The 9,573-nt window shown below is 38.5% G+C and overlaps 1 pseudogene; it reads left to right on the forward strand.

Annotated features, from left to right (window-relative positions):
* The first annotated feature begins 2,538 nt into the window (after positions 1-2,538).
* LOC102817231 overlaps positions 2,539-9,573 on the forward strand; it is a 23,428-nt pseudogene continuing 16,393 nt past the window's right edge.

Genomic DNA, 9,573 nt, shown 5'->3' on the forward strand with positions numbered 1-9,573 from the left:
CATTTTATAATCATTTTTCTGAATTCCTTCTCTGGCATTTCCAAAGCCTGCCCATCTTCCAGTATGGAGTGTAGGTCTCCTTCCAGCTCATTTGCCTCAGTCACTTTATCTCGTTTCTGGACATGTGCCAATATAGTCATCTGCTTCTGTTTTTTGGAAATATTAAGGAATTATATGTGGCCTTAATACTTAGATGGGTGTGTATTTTGGTATTTTTTGAGCTTTCTGATTGCCTCTAGGTAGATGTGATCAGGAAATGGGCTTCCCTTTTCACTCATTTCAAGATGTCACTGTTTGTCATTTTGATGTAACTTAAGATTTCATTCTTGGCCTATTTCCTTTTTAATCTGCCTGTCTCGCTCCACAATCCCCATTCAGGCCTTTTTTCTAGTTATAAACAATTCAGGGCCAGCTGTGGACATTTGGTTTTAAGTGGAAACTGTCTCTTTAAATTTTGAGGAGATCTGTGTGCATGAGTAGTAGAACCCTTTATATGTGTTTCAGGGTTCTGGCACCATCTCCTGAGACTGTTTGGTCGGGTATTCTGTTTTTGCCAGCAGAGCTCCTCACTGCACTTCTACCTGAGCTGCCATCTTGTTTGTTCTCTGTGCTCTTTGATCTTCATCAGTAAATATTTTAAGTCTTCTTCACTCTCAGCAAGCAAAGCTATATCATCTGCATATCGCAGGTTGTTAATGAGTCTTCCTCCAATCCTGATGCTACGTTTTTCTTCATATAACCCAGCTTCTCGGATTATTTGCTCAGTTTACAGGTTGAATAAGGACTACAACCTTGCCACACACCTTTCTTAATTTTAAATCATTCAGTGTTCCTATGTTCTGTTCCAACAACTGCCTCTTGGTCCAGGTATAGATTCCTCATGAGCACAGTTAAGAATTCTGAATATACATCCTTCCATCTTCTCTTGTTGCTTTCTGCATCATTCAATAATTTGCCCAGAGAATCTCTGAATAACGAAAGTCGAGGCTTGAATTTTTTCTTCAGTTCCCCCAGCTTGAGAAATGCTGACCGTGTTCTTCCTTTTTGGTTTACTGATTCCAGATTTTTGCACATTTTGTTGTAATATTTGGCTTTATCTTCTCAAGCTGATCTTTTAAATTTTCTGTTCAGCGCTTGTATCTCCTCATTTCTTCCATTTACTTTAGCAGCTCTACCCTGGACAGCAAATTTCAGGATCTCTTCTGACATCCATTTTGACCTTTTCCTTCTTCCTTGTCTTCTTAATGACTTTTTGCTTTCTTCATGTATAATGTTCTTGATGTCATCCCACAACTCTTCTGGTCTTCGGTCTTTAGTGTTTAACATATCAAATATGTTCTTATGATCTCTAAATTCAGGTGGGATATATTCAAGGTCATAGTTTGGCTCTCATGGACTTGTTTTCATTTTCTTCAGCTTCTGTTTGAATTTGCATATGAGTAATTGATGGTCTGTTCCACAGTCTGCCCCTGGCCTTGTTTTCACTGATGATATGAAGCTTTTCCATCATCTCTTTCCACAGATGTAGTCAATTTGATTGCTACATATTCCATCTGGTGAGTTCAATGTGTATAGGCATCTGTTATGCTGTCTAAAGAAGGTATATGAAATGAACAAAATCATTGATTTTTCAGAATTCTATCATGTGTTCTCCAGTATCATTTCTATTACCATGGCCATTTTTTCCAACTACTGATCCTTCCTCTTTGCTCCCAACCTTTGAATTCTAATCACCAGTAATGATCAATAAATCTTGATTGCATGTTTGATCAATTTCAAATTGAAGAAGTTGGTAGAATTCTTCTATTTCATCCTCACTGGCTTTAGTGGTTGTTGCATAAATTTGAATAATAATGGTATTAACTGGGCTTCCCTGTAGGCACATGATAGTATCCTATCACAGACAGTGTTGTACCTCATGACTGATTTGGATATGTTCTTTTTGACAATGAATGCAACACCATTCCTCTTTAATTTGTCATTTCTGGCATAGTAAACAATGTGGTCATCTTATTCAAAATAGCCAATACCATATGTTAGGTTAGAAGGGTGTAAAACAAAGCTGTATCCAGATATGCTCCCTACAACAAGTGTTTCCATAATGAGGCTTGGAGCACACTTCTGTGAACTGTCCATTAACCGCTCACCATGACACATGCTGGAAGAAATTGTTCTGGTAGATGATGTCGGTGAGAGAAACTTTTTGTAAAGATCCTAGAGAGTTATGTAAAAAAGTTAAAAGTACCAGTTCACATGATTTGAATGGAACAATGTTCTGGGTTTATCCAAGCAAAATTAAAAGGAGCTGCTATATCTAGAAGCCAAATGATTACCTTCTTAGATACTCATTGTGAGTGCACAGGGGGATGGCTGGAGCCTCTCCTGGCCAGGATCAAACATGACAGGAGAACAGTAGTGTGTCCTATTATGGATGGGATTAGCGATGATACTTTTGAGACCATGTCAGGCTCTGATATAACCTATGGTGGATTCAACTGGAAGCTCAATTTTCACTGGTATCCTGTCCCCTAAAGGGAAATGGACAGAAGAAAAGGGGATCAGACTCTTCCTGTTAGAACACCAACAATGTCTTTTTTCAGTAGACAGAGATTCCTTTCAGGAAATTGGAACATATGATGTTGGAATGGATATTTGGAGAGGAGAAAACCTAGAAATTTCATTTAGGATCTGGAAATGTGGAGGTACTTTGGAAACTGTTATGTGCTCACATGTTGGACACGTGCTTTGGAAAGCTATACCTTACACCTTTCCAGGAGGCACAGGGCAGATTATCAATAAAAATAACAGGCGATTTACAGAATTTTGGATTGATGAATTCAAGAGTTTCTTCTATACCATTTCCTGTACAAAGGTAGATTATGGAGATATCTCATTGAGACTTGGTCTAATACACAAACTACAATGCAAACCTTTCTCTTGGTACCTAGAGAATATTTATTCTGAATCTCAAATCCCACATCATTATTCCTCTTTGAAAGAGATAAGAAATGTAGAAACAAATCAGTGTCTTGACAACATGGTTGGAAAGGAAAATGAGAAAGTTGAGATTGTTAACTGTCATGGAAGAGACATTAAATTAACCAGGTTTTCTCTTATACTGCCAACAAAGACATTAAAACAGATGACCTTTGTTTGGATGTTTCCAAACTTAATGGCCCTGTCACAATGCTCAAATGCCACCATCTAAAAGGCAACTAATTCTGGAAGTATGACCTAGTGAAATTAACCCTACAGCATGTGAACAGTAACCAGTGCCTGGATAAAGCCTCAGAAGAGGAAAGCCAGGTGCCCAGCATTAGAGACTGCAATGGAAGCCAGTCCCAGCAGTGGCTTCTTCGAAATGTCACTTCCAGAAATATTCTGAGACCAAATTTACAAAGAAAAATAAAATAACATTATAGATTGACTAGGTTACCTCAGCATACATTTCTGCTACCTTCTTAAGTACTAAAAAGGGAAAACTGCTCTCCCGCTCTGTGGGATATAAGGTTTATCAGCCATTCAAAGGCTCCTCTAGCTTTTCATGAGCTGTGAACCAGCCTTCCTGTCCATGGATGTGACACGGCATAGCAGTGAGACTGTGCACACGGATGTTTACAAGGTGGAAAGTGTCTCATCCAGAACCAGTGCAAGGCAGATCCAGACAATGAAGCAATCAAGAAGACTACTCTCTGAGCACTGCACCATTGACAGTTTACTTGCTCATCTGTCACTCCTACTCAATGTGCTGTCCTTGTGAAAACAATCCCAAGATTTGTTTGTTTTGTTTTCCTGATTAGAACTGGTAGCTGGTATATGAAATACTGATAGAAAAAATAAACAAAAAGAATTGGAGCCAGATTCAGTATCATGAAAACAACATTTTACCACAATAATAATTTTTAAAAACTATATTAAACAGGGTTTAAAGAAAATCAAATCAGAACTATAAGAAAAGTATAATTTGTTATAGTATAGTATCAGATTCCTATATAGATTTTATACCTCAGTGGGAGAAAAAAAATACTAATTCCAATGACATTCATTTTGTTTTCACCTGTGATGGTCATGGCTGTTTTTTGTTTTTTTCCCTTGGTGTGCTGAAATTGAGCTGAATAAATGGCTCTTTGGACATCAACTTAATTTCTTCCTATAATTTTTTTTAAAGAATTTCTGTGGGCTGTTGGAAATGTAGTTTCTAATTACTATCTAAAAATGTCAATTGAACAAATTAGGTATCTCAGTTGCTCTTGGGTTGGCTGGCTTGTGGATTTATACACACACACACACACACACACACACAAAGTCATTACATTATCAACTTCTTAGCTTGATTCATCAGATTATGCTTATTGCCCAAGACTTGTACTACTGTACCACAGATTTGTTTTCACAGCAACAAATCTTCAGTTCTTTGTTCTTGATTCCACTCAACAAAAGGCCTACACAAGTGATTTATTAGTTGAATATTTGGAGAAAATGTTAAAAAAAAAAAAAAAAAAAAAAACCTATACAGGGTCACTATGAGTTGGAGCTAACTCGACAACACTTAACAACAACAACAACAGTCATTAGATGGAGTTCTAGTGTGGAACTGAAGGATAAGCACTAGATTGTGAACCAAAAGGTCAGTGGTTCAAGCATACAAGCTGCTCCTAGGAAACCCTAATCAGGGTCACTATGAGTAGGAATTTACTCTACAGCACTTAATAAAAACGACAACAATATACTCGATATCTATTGATTAATGCTTACTTAATAATATTAGAGTCCTGGTGTAGTGCTATAGGATAATCATTGGACCATAAGGTTGGTTCAAACTATAAGGTCAACAGTCCAAATTCACCAGTTGCTCCTTGGAAACCCTATACAGGTTCTCTATAAGTTGGAAATGACTCAATGGCACTTAACAACAATAACAACTTTATAATACTAATTAGTAAATTGCTGATTTACTGTCACTACAGTGTTTAAAATGGAATCCCATTTCAACCAAATAACAATACAGTAAAAATGAGCATGTACTACAATGTGGTGCTGTGGGCAAATATGCTAGACTGCAAGGTCATTTGAACCGCAATGTTGGTGGTTCGAGCTCCAGACAGTCCTCAGAATCCCTATACAGAACCGTTATGAGTCAGAACTGACTCTATGGTACTTAACAACAACAACCACCATGTTCACAAGTTATTAATGTGATGGACAATTAGGAGCCTAGCACAGATCAGAGACTGTTCTAATGGCATGGGCAATAGTTGACTACTCTCAGAACAAATAGGACAGAGGTAAATAGAACAGCAAACAACAGCAGCAGCCAGGGTTCTCAGAAGTTAGGCTCTTGCCCCAGGGTGTAATGTTACAACTGTATCCATGCATGGCCTACTTTGCATCATGGGAAAAGAACCATGAAATACTTCTCTCTAGGAGTTAACATACTAGCAAGCTACAATGACTGTGTTAAAGAACACACACAGAAACATCAGAGAACAATCCTTATTCCTTTACCCCACTAAAATAAAACAATAAATGTTTCAGGTCTCACAGAGTACAATCATCTCCCCCAAAGACACATATTTTACTTTGTGTCTACAGGTCATGTGTAGACTGTAGGGAAGGGAGCAATTATAGTATCACATATCTGTGCACACAGAAGTTACAAATACAAATTAAACTTTATCTGATTTAATTTTATCTCAATTCAATTTGAAATATGGCCACTTACTCTTTCATATCCTGAAGAGAGTTAAGAGTAAAAACAAACTACTTTCTTCTGACGATTCTTTCTATATCCCATTCTAATACAAATCTTCAGCAACATTCTCTAAGTTCCTCAATAATTTAGGAGCAATTTCATAATGTTCTTATTGCAGACAATCAGATATGTAGGGACAGCTATGTCAGTGGGTCTCTAGTCTTAATAGCCTCTCAGTTGAGCATGTTTAAGAGCATCTCAAAACCTGCATATATATTTTTGCCATTATTTGGGCCTCATTTGTGCTCCACTGATGTTCAGTAATCTTATATTTTGTGCTTGTTTAACTATATACTAATCACTTATAGTATCCACTGCTTTTAAGTTGATTTGGACTTACAATGACCATATAGAATTGAGCAAAACTGTCCCTTTGCATTTCCAGTCTACAGGAACAAGACAGCTTCATCTTTCTCTTAAGGAGCAGATAGTGGGTTTGAACTGCTGACCTAGCAGTTAGCAATGCAATGAATAGTCCGCTGTGCCACCCGGGCTCTTTACCATTTTTAGTAAGCAATCTTTATTCTATGTCTACCCACTTGCACTTCTAATAACAGCACCTCAATGATCATTTCAGGAACTGTATGCCTCTATCACAGTTATCCTATACCACCTGAGTAGGGAGACTAATTTATTCCATAACAGAATCCCCTCCTGTAACACACACATACTCCACTTGTCTATCAATTTGTCATCGTGTGAAGGCTTATGTGTTGCTGTGATGATGGAAACTATACCACCAATATTTGAAATTACAACAGAGTCACTCATGGTGGACAGATTCCAGCAAAGCTTCTAGAATAAGACAGACTAGGATGAAGAGGTGAACCACTTCTGGGTTAGCCACTAACAACATTATAAATAGCAGCAGAACAGTGTCGTATCCAGTGCCTGAATATGAGGCCCTCAAGTTGACAGGTACTCAAATTTCAACTGAGGAAGAGCTCCTTCCTCAAAGTAGAGTTGACTTTAATGACTTGAAAGGAATAAAGTTTTGGAGATCTTCATTTGTTGATCAGGCAAAACTCAAAATGGGAAGAAATAGCTGAAAACATCCATTAATAATTGGAACCTGGAATATATAAAAGTATGAATCTAAGAAAATTAGAAGTCATCAAAAATGAAATGGAATGCATAAAGATAGCTATCCTTGGCATTAGTGAGCTGAAATGGACTGGTATCAGCTATTTTTAAATAGGACAATCCTATAGTTTACTATGCCAGGAATGACAAACTGAAGAATAGTGTCACATTCATTGTATAAAGAACTTTTCTAGATCGATATAGTCTGTGATAGGTATACTATCCATATACCTACATGGAGTCCTGGTGTGACATTATAGGTTAAGCACTGGGTCAGTTTGAATGAAAAGTTTTGCAATTCAAACTCACCTGCAGCTTCTCAGGAACCCAATACAGGGTCACTATGAGTTGAAACTGAATCAACAGCACATAACAACAACAACAAAAAGGAAAACCATCTAATATCACATTATTCAAATTTATGCACCAACCACTAAAGCCAGTGTTGATAAAATTGAAGAATTCTACCAACTTCTATCTGAAATTGATCAAACATGCATTGATAATTATTGGTGACTGGAATGCTGAAGTTGGAAACAGGAAGAATCAGTATTTATAAAATATGAACTGGTGATAGAAATTATCTCCAAGAGCACATGATGTTGTTGTTGTTGTTAAGTGTCATTGAGTTGGTTTCAACTCATAGTGACCCTGTATAAGGTTTCTGAGGAGTGGCTGGTGAGCTTGAACTGCCAACCTTGCGGTTAGCACTGGCTTTCAGTCCAGCGCATTAACCCACAGCACCACACCAGGATAGAATTTTGAAATCCTCTTCATGTAGCAACAATTATCCCACTTCCTCCCAGTGAGTCTCATTTCCATTCCACCTTCCTTCCAATCTTTCTTATCTTTGTCCTTTGGTAAATGTTTCCCTTTAGATCTTGAATAGTTGACAATTTCATGGTGTGCATGTGGTGCTGTGGGCTAATGCACTGGACTGCAAAATCGATTTGAACTGTAAAGTTGGCAGTTCAAGCTTACCAGTCACTTCTTGAAAACTCTATACAGGGTTGCTATTGGTTGGAATTGACTCGCTGGCACTTGACAACATACTTTATAGTGTTATTGTCTCCCTGTAGACCTACCTACTTACTGCTTGGCTAAAAATTGGATCATAAGGGTGAGTTCCATTCCAGACCTGAAGTCCATAGTCTTAGGTTCCTCTAGTCTCTTTCTTACCAGTTAGCCTGATCATTTTTATAATATATAACTTTGAGTTATGTTACACGTTATCTCCCCCTCTATCCAGGGCCTTCTAACATTATCCTTTTTACAAAGCAGTTGGTAGTAGTATCCAGGCACCATTTAGTGCTTGTGGTTTCAGAGATGTGACGACTGAAGTGCATGGGTTCCAATGGCCCATTGGACTGGCTAATTCCAAGCAATATCAGTTTTCATCATCCTTCTTTTTACCACAAAAGAAGATACCAGTAGTTGCACCTTAGATGGTCACTCATGAGCTTTTAAGATCCCAGACTTAGCTCACCATTGTAGGATGCAGAAGGTTATCTTTGTGGAATATGGTATGCCAGATGACATTGGTGACCTCTAAGGCTATGATCCTGAACCTGCAGGCCCAGAAATTCATTATTTTAAGATATTTGGTAATGTCTAAGAAGTTTTCATAATTTTACCCCTGTATGCTCCTCCACATAATCCTGGTGTGATGCTATAGGATAAGCACTGGACCACAAGGTCGATTTGAACTGCAAAGTTGGTGGTTCAAATTCACCAGCTACTCCTCAGAAGCCTATACAGGGCAGCTATGAGTCAGAATTGACTCAATGGCACTTATTAACAACATGCTCCTCCACATCAATAGGTGTGTTTGCTGTAAAGGTTAAAATCCAAGTACAAATAACCACAGTCAGACCCTTATATATTTGAGAATATACCTTCCTCTCCCACCCATACTTGTTCAGCCTGTGTATCTGTCTATAGACAATCCATAAACACTGTTGTTGAAGAGTTGTGTATATAACAGTATTAACCTCAATCCCCTATAACACTTGCATTCCTCTCCTATGTCTTCACATATCTTTATCTTTCTTCTGTCAACCTACTTCTTGTTGTTTTTTGCCTTCTCTATAAGGCCAGCAGTTCAAAACTACCAGCCACTCCGCGGGAGAAAGATGAGGTGTTCTACTCCCGTAAAGATTTACAGCCTCGGAAACCCTGTACAGGGTAGCTATGGGTCGAAACCGACTCGACGGCACTTAACCACAATAACATCACCTGAGTTACCTTATCTACTCTCAAGCCAGTAAGTTATTCTCCCTTCGCTCCAGTCTCCACCACTCATCTGTCAGTTTGTCATACTGTTGTGATTTGTGAGATGCTGTGATTCTGGATGCTATGCCACGAGTATTTTAAATACCAGCAGGGTCACCCATGGTGGACAGGTTTCAGATGAGATTCCAGACAAAGACAGACTAGGAAAAAGGAGTGACAAACTATTTCTTAATATTTGTTGTTGTTGTTGTCAGGTGCCATCGAGTCAGAACGGACTCATAGCGACCCCATGCACAGCAGAACGAAACAATGTTCAATCCTGGGCCAACCTCACTACCGCTGACACATTTGAGTCCATCAATGATGCCACCTGGCTGATCCATCTCATTGGGGGTCTTCCTCTTTTTCTCTGACCTTCCACCCTACCCAGCATGACATCCTTCTCCAGCGATTGTTTCCTCCGGACAATATGTCCAAAGTAGGAGAGACGAAGCTTAGCCATCCTG

This window comes from Chrysochloris asiatica, unplaced genomic scaffold (genome assembly GCF_000296735.1).
Source record: "Chrysochloris asiatica unplaced genomic scaffold, ChrAsi1.0 scaffold00318, whole genome shotgun sequence".
Classification (NCBI taxonomy): domain Eukaryota; kingdom Metazoa; phylum Chordata; class Mammalia; order Afrosoricida; family Chrysochloridae; genus Chrysochloris; species Chrysochloris asiatica.